Source organism: Rhinatrema bivittatum, chromosome 1, assembly GCF_901001135.1.
Source record: "Rhinatrema bivittatum chromosome 1, aRhiBiv1.1, whole genome shotgun sequence".
Taxonomy (NCBI): Eukaryota; Metazoa; Chordata; class Amphibia; order Gymnophiona; family Rhinatrematidae; genus Rhinatrema; species Rhinatrema bivittatum.
Genome location: NC_042615.1, coordinates 676112723 through 676131032, shown reverse-complemented (window position 1 = coordinate 676131032; position 18310 = coordinate 676112723). Strand labels below are relative to the sequence as shown.

Genomic DNA, 18310 nt, shown 5'->3' with positions numbered 1-18310 from the left:
CAACGTTCTTTTCCCCTACTAACTGTCTCCTGTGCCTCACTCTGCCCACCAGCCTGCTCTTCTCCACTTCTGCACACACCTTCCTCTCCCTACTGCTCTCCTCCTCTTCACAAGCCATCTCATACCCTCTCCTCCTGTACCATTTGCCACCCATCTCTTCTCTTTCATATGCCATGATCCTTGTATCTTCTCGCTTGTCCTCCTGCCTAGAGATGTGCATTCATTTTTTCTGAATTGGAAAATGTCAACGAAATTGTCCAATTCAGCATGTTTCATGGACCCCGAAAAACGATCAGGATTTTCCCATTTTTTCATGAAAATTTGTTTTTTGGATTAGTGCGCGCTAACTCCCGTTAGCGTGCACTAACAAAAAATAACAAAAAATAACAAAATCTAACATTTTTTGTTAGTGCGCGCTAATGGAGATTTAGCACGCACTAACTCAAAAAAACAATTTTTCGCGAAAAAAAACCCAAACCGCAAAAAAACAACATTTTCAGTGGTGGCCGAAACACGAAGAATGACAGGAACACAAAAAACGATTCACATCTCTACAGTCCTGCCATGCCTGGTCTTCCACTCTCTATTCCCACACAATCATGCACTTACACTCCTCTTTTGCAAGAACCCAAAATAGAAAAAGTAGACAGCACAAAGACAAAGACCAACAAACACTATTACTCTATAGGTTCACTCAAAACATAAAACAAAAGACAAAAAGGGTAAGAAACAAGCAGGCGAACCCCAACCACAAAGGATACAGCATTCAGAAATTTACCAGAACTACTCCAAATCCTCCTTTCCTTTCATTACCAACAACCAATTCCATGGTCCAGAGCTCACCTGCACCATGCAGCACTAACAAACATTTCCTGGACGAGTCAGATGCTGTATTTATTCTGTTCGGAGAGGACATGTCCCAAACCTGAAATGAAAGTAAAGTAAACTAATTTTTGCATCTTTGACTTTTCCCCATCTTTTAAAGTCAACAAAAGGTGCTATGTCATTGGGAAACTCTTACCACACTTTTAATGCAGAAATAAAGTTAACTTCTGATTTAAGGAGAGAAATAAACTGTATTTTGGATTTTTGCAAAGTAATGTTTACTGCACATTTCTACTTTACTTCCCGTTTAGCGCTCTTTTGATGATTAGCACTGATTTTTAACCTCAATGTGCTATGCAAATAATGATCTTATTACAATTGAAGATGACCTTTTTTTTTTTTTTTTTTTAGCACAGCAGTTACAATTTCTAACATACTGTTAAAATGACAGGAGTTGAGTGGCACCTTATAGACTAATCAATTTATTAAAGCATGAGCTTGAGGACAGAGTCCACTTCGTCAGCTGCACGTTACTGCATTATCCTATAAATGGTCTCCAGCTTTGATTGGTTGTAGCAGAGCTCTGTCTTATCTTCAGAGTGCAAATACTTGCAGTTTATCCAACATCTACAAGCTGCTGCTGGGGAGAGAATCACAGGCTGGAACTTGGATCAGCACTGTAGCTCACCATTGCAGAAAAAGCTGGTAATGCAGGAAGGCTGAAGTGTCCACACTTTACTGCTGAAAGTTTTGATGCTTTAGCTCTATGGAATTGTCTTCTTGCAGGCACACTGGAACAGCGTAATCTTCCTTGTGGAAATAAAACGGTGATCTTCATTTTCAGCTGGTAGGTGCAGTTGTTTTTTCTTTCTTTCTTTTTTTTTTTTTTTTTTTTTAGCTTCAGGATCTCTGCAGAAGAAGGGAGAAAAGGATCTCCCCCCCCCCCTCCCCCCCCCCTCCCCCCAACTCCCTTACTCTCCTGAGGCTTCAGGACCCTCATAGTTTCTCAAAGCTCACACATAAGACCCTTCTCCCGATTGGCTCTTGCTCATCTCTTGAGATATCCAGTTCTTGATTGGCTGCTCAGGATTGGCAGGATCTATTCTATATTTTCAGAAGTAAAAGAAGTTCCTGCAAAAAACTGCACCTTTGTGTCAGGATTCCTGGATTAAGAAAGAAATATTAATTTAATGCAATAGGTGTAACAGGTAAATATAGGAAGGAAAACCATCAAAACAGGCCAGGCCTACGTACACACATCTGCAGTTACATGCACTAATGAAATTTTTGAATAAAATGTTCTTCAGAGTCCAATTTTTTATCTGGACTGTTAAAGGTAAGTTTTAACATTTTAAGTACAGTGATGCACGATATGTTCTACTTGAATCTGACAGTATACCTCAGCAATTAGGATTCACAGTGCAGCATGCATACAAACACCTGTACATAGGAGCAGAAGGAATTAATGGGCTGCTAAAAAAAAATCCTTACCATTAAAAGTGTTGTAAATCACAAAAGCTGTTAAAATTGGTTAGCACCTGGAAAGAAAGGTATTATTTTGGGTATTCTTTAATTGGAATTCTTTACACAAGTGCTCTGTTAACTCGTGTCACATTTTGCAGATAGGCAGAAATTTTGTAAAAGAAACATCTCTGTTTATGGTACTGATCATGAGGTTTTCACTTGCAAAAAGTAGGATTTGAAAAGAGAAAGATAAGATTTATTTCCTCTCAAAAGCATTTTTGTAAAATTAATATATATTCAGTAAGTAAAGAATTGTATTTATTTTAAAACTAGGATTTATATTCATGACTGTCATGTGGCAATTGCATGAAAAATGTATTAAACCACAAAAACTGCTTTATTGGCAAATTGCTGTTGAAAACATTTTTTAAATTTATTCACAAAAATGTTTTGTTTTTTTTACAAAAACCAAGATCCCATCCTAGCGCTCTTAATGATGTTTTACTTTTTATATTAATTATATTTTCTATTTATCACACTTATCTTGGTTCATTCAGAGAATAGAATAGGGGTCCTGTCATCTAACCATTCCGGTCCCAATTATTAAATCTATTATATATTCTATTCAATTTTGGGAGATAGTGGGAGGAAATTACAGAAGCAGGCAGAAATATACAGATATTGACAACAGCCATATGATACTATATGTCCAGTATGCTGTGCTTGAATCCCCTTTTGTTGTGTTTGTAAAATAATGATATAATCTGAAGCCATAGTATTAGAAGTATGAATTATATTTAAGTACAACAGAGCACCTTATATCCAAATAGGGCTAGGACCATAATTGATTTGAATAATGTACATTTATGGATAATGTAAATTTCCCATATTTAAAAAAAAAAACAAGCAAAAAAGGTAGAAAATATGTTTTATTGAATACAACGTAATGAACAATGGGTCAACTTGCACACAGAGAGAACAATTTTCAGAACATGTTTTATCTGCTTTATATTGGCCATCTGAAAATTGCCTTTCCAGCTAAAAGTATACAGGGCGCCCCACAATGCACATGATTTGAGCTACCTTATGTGGATGTGTTCGCAAGGATGTTTCTAGGTTGGGGAAGAAACACATAAATAAAGATTATTTTATTATTTTATGCACTGCTTTTGTACGTATTGTAACTGTAAACTGATGTGATGGTATTTTCCAAACACCGGTATAAAAAAAACAAAACTCGACAAATAAATAAATATAAATTGCATATTCAAATCTATGGGGCAGATTTTAAAAACTTGCGCGAGCGCGTACTTTTGTTCGCGCAGCAGGCGCGAACAAAAGTACGCTGGATTTTATAAGATACGCGCGTAGCCGCGTGTATCTTATAAAATCCGGGGTCGGCGCGCGCAAGGGGGTGCACATTTGTGCAACCTGTGCGCGCCGAGCCCAGCGCACACTGCCTGTTCCCTCCGAGGCCGCTCCGATTTCGGAGCGGCCTCGGAGGGAATTTTCTTTCGCCCTCCCCCCACCTTCCCCTCCCTTCCCCTACCTAACCCACCTCTCCGGCCCTATCTAACCCCCCCCCCTTACCTTTGTTGGCCAGCTGCCCTGCTCCGTGGTCTGGTCCCGGGGGCTGTTCCGAGGGCCGCGGCCACGCCCCCGGAACGCCCCCCGGGTTGAAACAACGCCCATGTCGCCGCCCCCGAAACGCCACGCCCCACCCCCTTAACGCCCCGTCATCCCAACATGCCCCCAACAGGAAGCCCCGGGACTTACGCGCGTCCCGGGGCTTTAGGCGCGCGGGCCTTTGAAAATCCGCCCCTATGTGCGTTATTTTCTATTTAGAAAAAAGTACTCACACAAAAACAGCAGGTGCAAGTGTCTGTGGGTACATTGCACCCAAGATGAGTTTTAAAGAGAAAGTGCACATGTATGTTCTCTTTGAGGATTGCTGCAAAGCTCATGGAAAGAAAGTACCTATGAATTTTTGTTCCAAGATGGACAGTTTGAAAATTGCTCCAGAGCACAATACAATGAGATTTAGTTGTTTCACTTTCAGCATAAATCTTTACAATCTTGTCTTTCTGTGCCTTTAAAATAAAGAGGCTGATTACTAACGTGCACAATTTTCAAAGACTTTTGAAAATTGTTACAATATATGCTATCGAATTGTCAATAGGTTTTATCCATGTTAAGTGCACTTACATAACATTGGTAAATGGGCTTTTGAAAGTTGCTGCAATAGTATGTTATATTTACATTTTTCTTTTAGAATTAGCCTGATAATGTGTAATAAAATTGGAGATGAAATGTGTCATACCCTTCTGGTTTTACATACTCTCACAAGGTGAGACACATCCAACAAGCTTGACAGCAAGAAAGCTGATCTTTAGGTGACCTTTATACAACACAATGTTCCTCAGACATCTAGGTGACAATGATGTTGCCTCATTATTCATGCAATTACTGTAGATATTTGCAGTCAAGATTTTGAGTCCCACTGACAATTGCTCAGCTTTTCATGAACTCCAATACATGTTGTACCACCAAATTGTCAGCACACAACTGAAAGCTGTCGCCCACCAATGCCTAATAGTTTTCAGTAACATATCCTCAAAGTGATCTGATAGGTTAGGATTTGGAAGGATGCTCTCTCACCGTCCCAAGCACATCATTCACTGTTCAACCATGGTTATTATCTATACGATGACAAACAAATGAAAGCTACATTTATCACTACTCATTCATGTCTACTTGATGTCTATGGGCCTCATTTTCCAAGTGGCTCGCACTTGGAAAATGTTTTGCATGCGAAAAGTCCCTTATCGCGTTTTGCATGCGAAAAGTCCCTTATTTGCGTTTTGCATGCGAAAAGTCCCTTATCGCGTGAGATACCAGGATGGGGCGGAGTCGGCCCCGGAAGAGGAGGAGTCGGGGCGTCACCCGGACCGACTCCGCGAAGACGCCTCAGACGACGAAAAGGTAAGGGCCTTTTCGCGTCCAAGTTCGCGCCCAATAACTACACCTTCATTGGTGGCGCTATTGGGTGCGAAACAGGCAGCGATCGCACCACAGCGGTGCGATCGCTGCCGGCTAGCGCAGGACCGCCCCCCAGGTCGACCCCCCACCCCTCATTACCTAAAGTATCGCAGGCCTGCGATACTTTAGAAAATGAAGCCCTATGATAGCTGAACATACAAGAAGTACAGATTAAGGACCTGATTTTCAAAAGCATTTACAGGCTTAAAAATGGGTTTTACATGTGTAAATACACTTTACCCATGTAAGCGGGCATTTGAAAATTGCTGCAATATCTGCCATTGAATGTCCAGGGGTGGTTGCGGCCGTCGCATCTCTGTCTGCGACCATACGTCTTCCACCTCCTCTGCGATTTAATGGAGCTTCCCTGCAGTGTCATGGTTTCATAAATCAGTGTTGGATGCATTTTTCACTTCAGTCATCTCTGTTTCCATCAGATAAAACCAAGGTCACTTTTATTCTGTCCTTATTAGAGGGTCCAGCCTTAGCCTGGGCATCATCATTACAGGAGAGAGACGATCCCATTCTTAATAACCTAGATCAATTCTTGAAGGAATTTCTCCTCATCTTTGATGAACCAGGACAATCAACTTCAGCAACCAATGATTTATGAAAATCAAACAAGGATCTCGTTCCGTAGGAGACTACGCCATCCAATTTCAGACCTTGGCAGCTGAACTCTGTTGGGGAGAGGACAGTCTCACTGCAATATTTCAACAAGGATTATCCGAAAACATAAAGGATGAATTAGCTGCCCGAGAACCTCCAGAGTTATTAGAAGAACTAATACGATTAGCTATCTGTTTAGATTTACAATTTCAAGAGAGAGCGCATGAATGTGCCACGGCTCGAAGGTCATTTCATCTGGCCCCCGCCTTTTAACAACCTCTTGTAACACCCAGGCCAGTAGAACCTCTACCACCTTCAAGGAACCTATGCAGATTGACAGATTTCGACTTTCTCCAGAAGAACATCAACGTAAAAGAATGAGAAATCTCTGTATTGTGCTGGAGCTGGACATTTTGCTAATAAATGTCCTAACAAGTCGGGAAACTCTCGGACCTAGGTTGGGTAGGAGAGGCCTCCCTGGGTCCCACCATTCCCTCTCCCCAGATATTAATTCCAGTTACCATATCAATGGAGGAAGAGACTATTCAGCTCCAGGCCTTTGTAGACTCAGGCGCGGCCGGCAACTTCATAGAAGAGAATCTGGTAAAAATTCATCATATTCCTATAAAACCATTACAAACGCCTCTCTCAAATACTTCTGTATCTGGACAACCATTGGGGGATCCGAATCTCCTATATATCTAAACCTATTAAGATGAATTCAGGAATCTTACATCAAGAGAGTATTCAACTATATGTAATTCCCTCCTCAGTCAATCAGGTGATCTTAGCCCTACCCTGGCTAAGATTACACCAACCTCATCTGGATTGCTAGTTGGAGCTGGCTAGTTGGAGCCCATTTTGCTTTCAAAATTGCTTAAAACAACTCAAAACCTACCAAATCAATTCTGTGATTTTGTCCTCAAGGATCCCCACACCCTACGGGGAATTTGCTGATGTTTTTAGTCAACAACAAGCAGAATCTTTACCACCTCATCGAGACTATGATTGTAGCATTGATATTCTTCTGGGAAAAACTCCTCCTAGGGGGAGCGTTTATAACCTAGTCTTATAATTATAATTAGTCTTATAATTAGCAACTGTTTATTTAACCTACATTAGGCACTGTATCTTTTACTTATACCTATATTAGGCAATGTATCTTTTCTGGTTAACCCCATATTTACTTATCCAAGTTATATCGACCTGTTCTTTGTAAGACATTTACTTGTCAATGTTATTGTTCTGTTAAAATGTAAACCGAATTGATCAGTAATTCTGTTATTGGAAAGTCGGTATATAAAAATGCTAAATAAATAAATAAAATACCTTGTCTGAACCCGAATCTGAAGCCATGACACAGTATATTCAGGAGAATTTGGCGTGAGGATTCATTAGACCATCCTCCTCCCCAGCCAGAGCCATATTTTTTTTTGTTAAAAAGAAGGATGGGTCGTTATGACCATGTATTGTTTACAGAGGATTAAACAATGTCACCAAGAAGAATAGATACCCCATTCCACTTATTTCTGAGCTATTTGATCAGATTAAAGGAGCCCAAGTTTTTACCAAGCTGGATTTAAGAGGGGCCTATAATTTGATTTGAATTTGGGAGGGAGATGAATGGAAAATGGCCTTCAACACACACGATGGACATTATGAATACATGGTTGCCATTTGGACTTTGTAATGCTCCCGCTGTATTTCAAGCTATGATCAATGATATATTCCGACATCTTCTTTATTCCCACGTCATTGTTTAGCTGGATGATATATTAATATTTTCTAGAACACACCAGGATCATGTGTGACAGGTACTCCAACGTCTCAGGGAAAATAAACTTTATGCTAAATTTGAGAAATGTTTATTTCATAAGGAGCAATTACCATTCTTGGGCTATATTATCTCCAGTAAAGGATTATCTATGGACCCGGATAAACTTAAAGCCATTTTGGAATGGCCGCAACCAGTAGGACTGAAAGCCTTACAAAGGTTTTTGGGATTTTCTAATTACTATAGTAAATTTATTTCAGATTTTTCCACATTGATGGCTCCACTCACTGCTCCAACTAAGAAAGGATCTCCCATTCAGAATTGGCCTGACGAGGCTGTTCACGCCTTCCAAAGTTTGAAGAAAGAATTTATTAAGGATCCATGTTTAAGACATCCTGATCTGAATAAACCTTTTATTCTAGAAGTTGATGCTTCAGCCATGGGTGTTGGAGCTGTTTTGCTACAACCAGCAGATACTGGGAAGTTAATGACATGTGCCTTCTTTTCAAAAACGTTTTCTCCAGCAGAAAAGAATTATACGATTAGAGATCGAGAACTCTTGGCAATAAAATCTGCATTTGAAGAATGGCGACATCTTTTAGAAGGAGCCAGACATACTGTTACTATTTACATGGACCATAAAAATTTAGCCTACCTTGCAAAAGCTCAACACTTGAATCCTCGGCAGGCTCATTGGGCACTTTTTTTCAGTAGATTCAATTTTAACCTCCATTTTCGACCCACACAAAAAAATCTTTGGGCAGATGCCATCTCAAGAAGCTTCAATCTTGATGACATGCCCAAGCCACCCCGATACATAATTGATCCAACCCAAATAAGACTTGCTACAACCTTTACGGTACCTATCGGCAAAACAGTGGTACCCAAACATCTGAGACTGAAAGTTCTTTGTTGGGGCCATGATGCACAATTAGCAGGATATTCGGGAGTTCCACACACCAGGGATCTTGTCTCACGGCATTATTGGTGGCCCCAATGGAGAAAGGACATCAAAGCCTATGTGGAATCCTGTTCTGTTTGTGCAGCCCAGAAGACTCCCTGTCAGAAAACCTTGGTATTCCTACAACCCCTACCCATTCCTACTAAACCATGGACTCATATAGCCACAGATTTTATCACCGATCTCCTCTCTTCAGAAAACAACACTGTCATATGGGTAGTGGTGGATCAATTTTCCAGAATGGCCCATTTTATTCCTCTCTCTGGGCTACCCTCTGCTGCAGAGCTAGCTCAGTTATTTCTACATCACATTTGTCATTTCCATGGGTTTCCTATCAGCATCATCTATAATAGAGGCATTCAATTTGCAGCCCGATTTTGGAGGGAACGCTGCAAGAAATTAAAAATTAAACTTGAATTTTCCAATGGTCTCACTGAACGAACAAATCAATCCCTGAAGTCTTTCCTCCGATCTTATGTTAATCAATGACAAGATAATTGGGCATCTTTGTTGTTATGGGCAGAAATATGTCATAACAACCATGTGGCCCAGGCCACTGGAAGGACCCCTTTTTTTGTAGTATTTTGGTAGGCATCCCTGACTCCAGTTGCCTATGTCTACCTCATCTACGTGTCCTGCAGTTGATCAAACCATTTCGTCCATGACCAGGTTATGGAGGGAGACAGGAGCCTTATTACAGAGGAATGCTCACAGAATGAAGATTCAAACAGATAAAAAGAGAAGAGCAACTCCTCAACTTCAAGCAGGAGATCTTATGTGGTTGAGCATGTGGAATCTTTGATTACGTATGCCTTCTTTGAAATTTGCACCTAGATTTATTGGTCTTTTCCCTATTGAGAAGCAGATCAATATTGTTATGTTTAAGCTTCATCTGCCACCCTCTCTATGCATTCACGATGCCTTCCATATTTCTTTACTCAAACCTGCAATTTTATCATGGTCCTCTAGAAGAAATAAACCTAATACCTCAATGATAGAGAATGATTCACAATTTGAAGTCGAGGAGAACTTGGATTTCAGAAGATGTAAAGGATCACTACAATATTTAATTTCTTGGAAGAACTATGGACCAGAGGAGAACAAGTGGGAGCCAGCTCATAATATACAGGCCCCCCCATCTGCTCAAGGATTTTCTTCAACGCTTTCCTCTTAAACCCAGGCCAAGAGAGAAGAGAAGGGGGTTTTGCGGGAGAGGTACTGTTACCTGCAGAAAGATTCCCGTTGATGCCGGCATCCCTGCTTGATGCTGGCTTCCGATCCAGTGCAGCACCGCGTGAATCACGGGTTGACTCCGCCCCCTTTTTTACGTCGGCTGCCGGCAGAAGTCCCTGCTAAGCATGGGAAAGAAGCCTTATTTAAGAGGAGCTCTCCAGCATAGCAGTGCTTTGGCCACAAATTTGCTTGTGTGGGAGCTCTGTTGGATTGCTGCATGTTTCTGCTTCCTGATCTGTCCCGAACTGTTTGGACCTGTCTTCCTGTTACCTGCTGCCTGCCTTTGCATTCTGTTGCCTTGGTTCTGTTGTCTTCTGCCTGCCCCGAACCGGACTGTTATTTGGATTTGCTACCTGCTGCCTGCCTTTGGATTCTGTTGCCTTGGTTCTGTTATCTGCTGCCTGCCCCGACCTGAACTGTTATTTGGATTTGCTACCTGCTGCCTGCCTTTGGATTCTGTTGCTGTTGGTGTTTGAGGTAGTTGTGGGTGGATCCTTGGGCTGGTGGCAGATGACCACACCCCCGGGGGAAGATCCCGAGAGGGACCACCAGTCAGGCTCAGAGTATGGAGATAGACACACATTAGTTGTTTTATTAAATAGTATATTGAACCACCAGAGGTGGCAGTAGTGAGCTGGAAGTGCCCGGCAGAGCTGTAGTCCCTCAGGTACTGGAACAGCGATCCTGGATAACTGAGCTGTAGAGAAACTGAATATAGTGAGTAGGCAGGGTATGCAGAGTTCAGGAACAGAACCTTGATGGTAACACTCACACAATAGTCTCTAGAAGTAGTCCAGGTGTTGGAATGAATTAGGCCCTTGAGGAGTGAGTACCTGGTTCCAGGGAAAGCTCTGAGAGAGAGGAGATAACTCACTGTTGTAGTAGGCAGCGATGACTCCAGGCAGAATAAGTATTCAGCAACCAGTCCAGGAACATGGGCCCTCGAGGTTCCTGACTGTGACCTGAAAAACAAAGAGAGAGCGAGGCCCCCTGAGGAGCGGGTACCCCTGGTAAGTCCGAGGAGGCAGAACAGCTTAAGTAGAGTAATCCCTTCCTTTGCTAACTCGATAGTTAGCGATTTCTGAGACCTTATATATCCGGTACGGATGACATCATCTCAGGGGGGACGCCCCTGAGGTTCGCGCCACTGCTGGTACATCAGTCGGGGCTGCGCCGCACGCGCACCCTCAGGCTCTTGTGAATCGTGGCAGATTGCAGCGTCGAGCCGCTCCGGGGACACCGGGAGGAGTCAGCAGAATGACACCGTGGCAGCCAACCTTCCACTTGAGCAAGAGGGAGTTGCCAAGGAGGTAAGGAGGGCAGAGTGGAGACGTCGAGCAGTGACGGTTGCAACAGTTGCCTTGGTTCTGTTGTCTGCTGCCTGCCCCGACCCGGACTGTTATATGGATTTGCTACCTGCTGCCTTCCTTTGGATTCTGTTGTGCTGGTTCTGTCATCTGCTGCCTGAACTGGTCCGGTCCGAACTGTTCCTTGCACTCCTGAACCTCTACAAGACAAGGTAGGCGGTCTTCTACTTTGGTTCCACTAACCAGTTTGTAACATTTGCATCAGAGAATTCCTTAAGTTGTATAAGAACACATTTATTTATTTATTTATTTATTTTTAATTTTTATATACCGATGTTCCTGTAAAGAATACATATCGCACCGGTTTACAAGGAACTGAACAGTCGCCTCCAGGGTGGAAATACATTAAAACAGTCGCCTCAAGGCAGAATACATTAACACAAGTATACAGGAAAACTATTAAAGAGAACTTTCATAAACTCAATTAAATGTAACTGGGAACCATAAATCAGGAACATATGTACAGAGGTAGGTATATCGTCTGTCGCTTCACCAGATTTTAGCTCTCAGGGAAAGCTTGAGTGAATAGCCAAGTCTTTAGCTTCTTTTTGAATGTCGGAAGGCATGGTTCTTGGCGGAGGTCCGGTGGGAGCAGGTTCCAAAGATAAAACACATAAGAAACAAGCACCATTAGTTCTGCATTGGATCAAAATGGCCCATATAGAACAGGATTAAAATTTTTTTGTGATTCTTCAAATAATAAGTAACCGGGGGAAGGGGGGGGGGGGGTGACATCTCTAGGAAACACATTTATGGAGAACAATGAATCATTTTTCAATGGCATACACTTAGCCCTTCAGGACTTACTCATGAAATTGATTGGCCAGCATTATTATGACATGATTTAATTGTCTAAGTAATGAATTCAGTAAAATAAAATGGGGCATTTGTTGGTAGACACGTTATGTAACATTTTCCAAACATTCTTTTTGATTGGTTCCCATATATAAAACTTAATGAGAGATAGTGCACTGTTACAGCATTTTTTTGATGAGTAGAGAGGAGCAGGAGCCCCGATAACAGTAGGCAAGTAACTACAGCGACCTATGGGTTGATATATTTTATGTCTTTAGAATTTCTATATAAAAAATTTAAAACTTTTTTAATATTTCTGTAGATTATGGGGTTATAAAATGTTGAAGATTAGATGCGTGGTTAGTGAGATCACTTTCCACATTTCCCATTAACACTAAGCTGACATCCAGTACTTCATATCAGTCTGGGTTTTCAAAATTTAATATTCTTCCTGGAGGTAAGAGGTGAATGTTACGCATGCCATCTGTGGAAAACCTGCGGCGCCTCACCTTCTTGCATGGACTCCAGCTCCTGGTTCCTCCTTGCTGGTGGCAGTGGGCTGCCATGTCCAACCTCGAGCTGTCCCCAGTGCCTCCAGCTCTGCCATGGTTCCCAGTGTCGCCAGTCAAGATGCCATTGCTTGTTGGGCCTCTCCACATATCCGTGGAGAGACGCCGCCACCCGGGCTACACCCCTCCCTAGGCAAGCGTGCATCGCTAATCCTTTTAAAGGGCCCTCGGCGGAACCTGGCTACAGCTCCGGATGTTGTCGTCAGACTCTCCAGTGTATATAAGCTCAGGCCTCGCTCCATAGCGTTGCCTTTGCAACAGGTCTCCTCATACTCCTCATACTCATTGCTGATAGAGAACCCTCTCTATTCCTTGTTCCTGACCTTCATTGTTCCTGCCCTGTCTATATTTTGGACTGACTGACGGATATCAACTTTGCTTTGTTGGACTAATCTATTGCCTATCTCCAGACCCAGACCTCTGCTACACCTGACTAATCTATTGCCTATCTCCAGACCCGGACCTCTGCTATGCCTGACTACTCTACTGCCTATCTCCAGACCTAGACCTCTGCTACGCATGACTACGCTATAGCTTATCTCCAGATCCAGACCTCTGCTACAACCGACTACACTACAGCCTATCTCCAGACCCAGACCTCTGCTACTCCTTGTCTACTCTATTGCCTATCTCCAGACCCAGACCGCTGCTACACCTGACTTCTCTATTGCCTATCTCCAGACCCAGACCTCTGCTACGCCTTACTATGCCAGACTTCGCCGTGACCAGACCATCGCCTAGATTGACTACGCTATAGACTTCTCCATGTTCAGAATTCTACATTGCTTGCCACGACCTCCACTTGCCGCCGGCTCTGATCCAAGCCTGTCATTGATGCCTCTCCTAGCCTATTCCCTGGATGTGGACTTAGGCTTTGGCCTCTCTTTGCTCGCTCGCCTCCAGTCACTCTCCGTTCCATTGGAGCCAGAGTTCCAGAACTGTTTCCAGTCCAGGGTAGGACTATGCCATCTATTGACTGCTGATTTGAGCTGAACTAACTGCTCTCGCAAACCAACCTCGAGACCCACCTAAGTCCTGCCGGCCCCAGCACCCAAAGGCTCAACCTGCGGGGAATAAGGGCTGGTATAGGTGAAGCTCCAGTGGCTTCTACCTTCAGCCCACTCCACCTGCCGATGGTGGGGACCCGTAGGTTCTCACCTACAGGTTGCGTCAACCCCACCTCGGCCCAAGGGTCTACCTCCAACGCAACAGTGAAAATTCCTTTTTTTCTTTGGTATATTAACATCCTTTCATGAATACATGGATTTATTTTTAAATATATCATTTTTAGACATCTCATTATGACAGTGAATTAGATGACCATATTAGAAACAACCGGGAAGATCACCTTATTCATCTCATTGCCGAAATTCAGCGTGAGAAACGGCATTACAGCTCAGATTCAGCAGTTACTTTTGTGCATCCCCTAATGAAGCCTAAACAAGTGAAACAGAGAGGATCCGTCTTTGTAAAGGGGAAGTGGTGAATTCACCAATTGAGATATAATGAAAAGTGTTAAACTTACAGATTGAGATACATTGTTTTTACCATCATAGGATACATTGTATTATTGCTGTGATATAGAGCATAAGAGTGGCATTTCACCATAGATTGAATGTTAAACCCTATTGGGATACATTATTTTAACTAATATTGGATACAATGTAATGTGGTTTATGATATTCATCTCATGTAATATCTTTGACAGTGTTTTAGTGCTGCAAAAATATTGTGGATTGACAGAATAACCTTTGTAAACTGGGATTCAAATATATCATCTTACCGGATGCAATTGTTTCTGATGAGCTCCACAAGCCAGAAATAACAAAAGGAACTTTAGAAGAAAACCTCCCTGCTTATGGTGATATATTTTTATGTACTTTGTAATATATCAAAGATTTATATTAAGAAATAAAAAAAAATGTCTATGATATTTTGATTGGATTCCTTCATGTGATAGATGTATGTTGTTATTGGAATCTGTCTCATTAATACCTTCATGTGTTAATATATCTTGATAGTTTGTATATTGTACCAATATAAACAGATGTTACAGTCCATATTTTCAGATTAATCCATAGTGCCTCCTCCTTACCTCGTATGTGTGTATGCATATTCTGTTTTCATTGTACTGTAATGGGGTGAAAAATGATGTTTGGCAGTCAACAAAGCAAATGAAAATTGTAGAGCAGACATTAGTTTTGTGCTTCACAGTAGAACTAAGTCATGCATTTTACAGAGCTGGTATATGACTATGTATTTGAGATTTTAGAAAAGACTGAATTGTTCTTTTCCAGTAAACAAATTCCCAATAGATATCCATATCAATCACATAAAAAAGTTTTTCCATGAAGGATAATTTTAAAACACATAAATTATGCAGATATTATTACATTCACTTTTGATCACATTTAAAACAAGAAATTCAAGTGACTTTTACAAGAATACATTTATAAACTATCCTTACTTTTTTAACATCATGTAAGGCATATTCATTTTCAAAGTGCTATTTCTACACATCTCTGGAGAGTCAGCCTGGGGGCCAGAGAGGGGGCAGAGAGAGAAAAACTACACACGTAGGCTCAATTATTCAAACCAGCCTATATAGTTTCCAACAGAAAAATTACATGCAGAGAAAGCAGGTAAAATCTTTGTGGGTAATTTTTGCAGGGAAAACATTTGAAGCAAAAATACCCATGGAGTCTGTACCAATCCAGGCAGTTTTGATCATTGCCCCAATGTATTTTCATCTCCTGGCTTTCTGAGCATGGCCAGATTGATTTTCAATGATATATCAGGACAGCACTTAATGGGGAACGTCAATTCGATCAAGACTTTGTGTACTGAATGCAAGTAAAGACTGGGAAAAGGTTAGACACATCCTGAAAGGAATAAAAAAAAGGGCAAAAAATAATGAAAAAACCCAAACATTTTTATGAAAATTAGAAAAATATAATAAAAGGTACAGATAAGAAGGAAGGGTCTGAATAGGGCTGTAGAAATCTAGAAAGCAATATTCAGCACCACTTGACTGGATAATATAGCCGGTTAAGTGGAAGGTAGAGCAAGGGTGCTCTGGGGAGGAACTGACTTAGCTGACAAGTTATCTGGTTAACTCAGGGATTCAGAGTTAGCCAGATAACTTATCTGATTAAGGGCCAGATTCATTAAGGCTTTTTTCCAATTCTGTGTCTATTGGAAAAACCTTTAGTGAATCAGGCACTAAGTCCAGTTGGCTCATAGGGATGCCCTAGAAATAGCCAGATAAACTTATCCAGCTAACTTTAAGATAGCTGGATATATTCAGTGGCATGGCCATGCCACTGAATGTATGGGCTAAGTTAGCTGGATAAGTTTATTTGGCTATCTAGCTGAGCCACATAGCAGTTCAATATCTACCTCCTTGTGCCCATGTAAGGATAATTCTTAAATTCATTTATGTGTGGGTAAATTGGCCTGTCTCAAAATTGCTATCCTCAGAGTGGCTAAAAAATGTATGTGGAGTTCACAACATACATACTTTTAGGCATATTCAAAAGGGGTATTCTTTTGAAGGTGTTTAGGTCGGAAAAGAAAATAGCACATATATATAATTTCAAAATCATGCACGCTATTTTCCCCTTTTGCTGCATGCACAAAACTTAGGTGCAAATGGGGAAGGCAATTTACCCAAGGGAAATAGATTGTTTGAAAATTTTCCAACCTGTACATGGATATAAGTTCACCTGGGATCAACAACATGACTATTTTTACCCAAGGGAAAAAAAGGTAGAATCAGAAATGGGGTTAGGTCAGGAAAGGCAATAGCACACATACAGGCTGATACAATATCGGTGCACGTTAAACGGACACTCATGATTGAATGCCTGCTCTCTTATCACGCGCTGATCCACCTCTCCCAGGCACCTGAATTAATATTTAAATGGGCTGCCATGGTAAAAAGGAGGTGCTAGGGAAAATTGTACAGCTGCAGGTTAGGAAAATGGATGCTCAGTGGAGAACAGGATTTGGTAAGAGAGGTAACGGTGATGGGGCCGCTTGGCAATAGTGATCATAATATGATCAAATTTGATTTAATGACTGGAAAGGGGACAGTAAGCAAATCCACGGCTCTCGTGCTAAACTTTCAAAAGGGAAACTTTGATAAAATGAGAAAAATTGTTAGAAAAAAACTCAAAGGAGCAGCTACAAAAGTAAAACGTGTGCAAGAGGCATGGTCATTGTTAAAAAATACCATCCTAGAAGCACAATCCAGATGTATTCCACACATTAAGAAAGGTGGAAAGAAGGCAAAATGATTACCAGCATGGTTAAAAGGGGAGGTGAAAGAAGCTATTTTAGCCATAAGATCTTCATTCAAAAGTTGGAAGAAGGATCCAACAGAAGAAAATAGGATGATGCATAAATGTTGGCAAGTTAAATGTACGACATTGATAAGACAGGCTATGAGAGAATTTGAAAAGAAGTTGGCCATAGAGGCAAAAAATCACAGTAAAAACTTTTTTAAATATATCCGAAGCAGAAAGCCTGTGAGGGAGTCAGTTGGACCGTTAGATGATCGAGGGGTTAAAGGGGCACTTAGAGAAGATAAGGCCATCGCAGAAAGATTAAATGATTTCTTTTCTTCGGTGTTTACTGAAGAGGATGTTGGGAAGGTACCCGTACTGGAGAAGGTTTTCATGGGTAATGATTCAGATGGACTGAACCAAATCACGGTGAACCTAGAAGATGTGGTAGACCTGATTGACAAACTTAAGAGTAGTAAATCACCTGGACCGGATGGTATATACCCCAGAGTTCTGAAGGAACTAAAAAATGAAATTTCAGACCTATTAGTAAAAATTTGTAACCTGTCATTAAAATCATCATTGTATCTGAAGACTGGAGGATAGCTAATGTAACCCCCATATTTAAAAAGGGCTCCAGGGTCAATCCGGGAAACTACAGACCGGTTAGCCTGACTTCAGTGCCAGGAAAAATAGTGGAAAGTATTCTAAACATCAAAATCACAGAACATATAGAAAGACATGGTTTAATGGAACAAAGTCAGCATGGCTTTACCCAAGACAAGTTTTGCCTTACAAATCTGCTTCACTTTTTTGAAGGAGTTAATAAACATGTGGATAAAGGTGAACCTGTAGATGTAGTATACTTGGATTTTCAGAAGGCATTTGACAAAGTTCCTCATGAGAAGCTTCTAGGAAAAATAAAAAGTCATGGGATAGGTGGTGATGTCCTTTCCTGGATTACAAACTGGCTAAAAGACAGGAAACAGAGAGTAGGATTAAATGGACAATTTTCTTAGTGGAAGGGAGTGGGCAGTGGAGTGCCTCAGGGATCTATATTGGGACCCTTACTTTTCAATATATTTATAAATGATCTGGAAAGAAATATGACAAGTGAGGTAATCAAATTTGCAGATAATACAAAATTGTTCAGAGTAGTTAAATCACAAGCAGATTGTGATAAATTGCAGGAAGAACTAGTGAGGCTGGAAAACTGGGCATCAAAATGGCAGATGAAATTTAATGTGGACAAGTGCAAGGTGATGCATATAGGGAAAAATAACCCATGCAATAGTTACACAATGTTAGGTTCCATATTAGGTGCTACTACCCAAGAAAGAGATCTAGGCATCATAGTGAATAACACATTGAAATCATCGGTTCAGTGT

General features: G+C 41.3%; 1 long non-coding RNA gene across 1 annotated transcript in view; it reads left to right on the top strand.

The window, feature by feature from the left end:
* The first annotated feature begins 1488 nt into the window (after nt 1-1488).
* LOC115074440 overlaps nt 1489-18310 on the top strand; it is a 61168-nt gene continuing 44346 nt past the window's right edge. The window contains exon 1 of the long non-coding RNA XR_003852242.1: nt 1489-1672. This is a non-coding gene — a long non-coding RNA (uncharacterized LOC115074440). The remainder of the gene's footprint in view (nt 1673-18310) is intronic.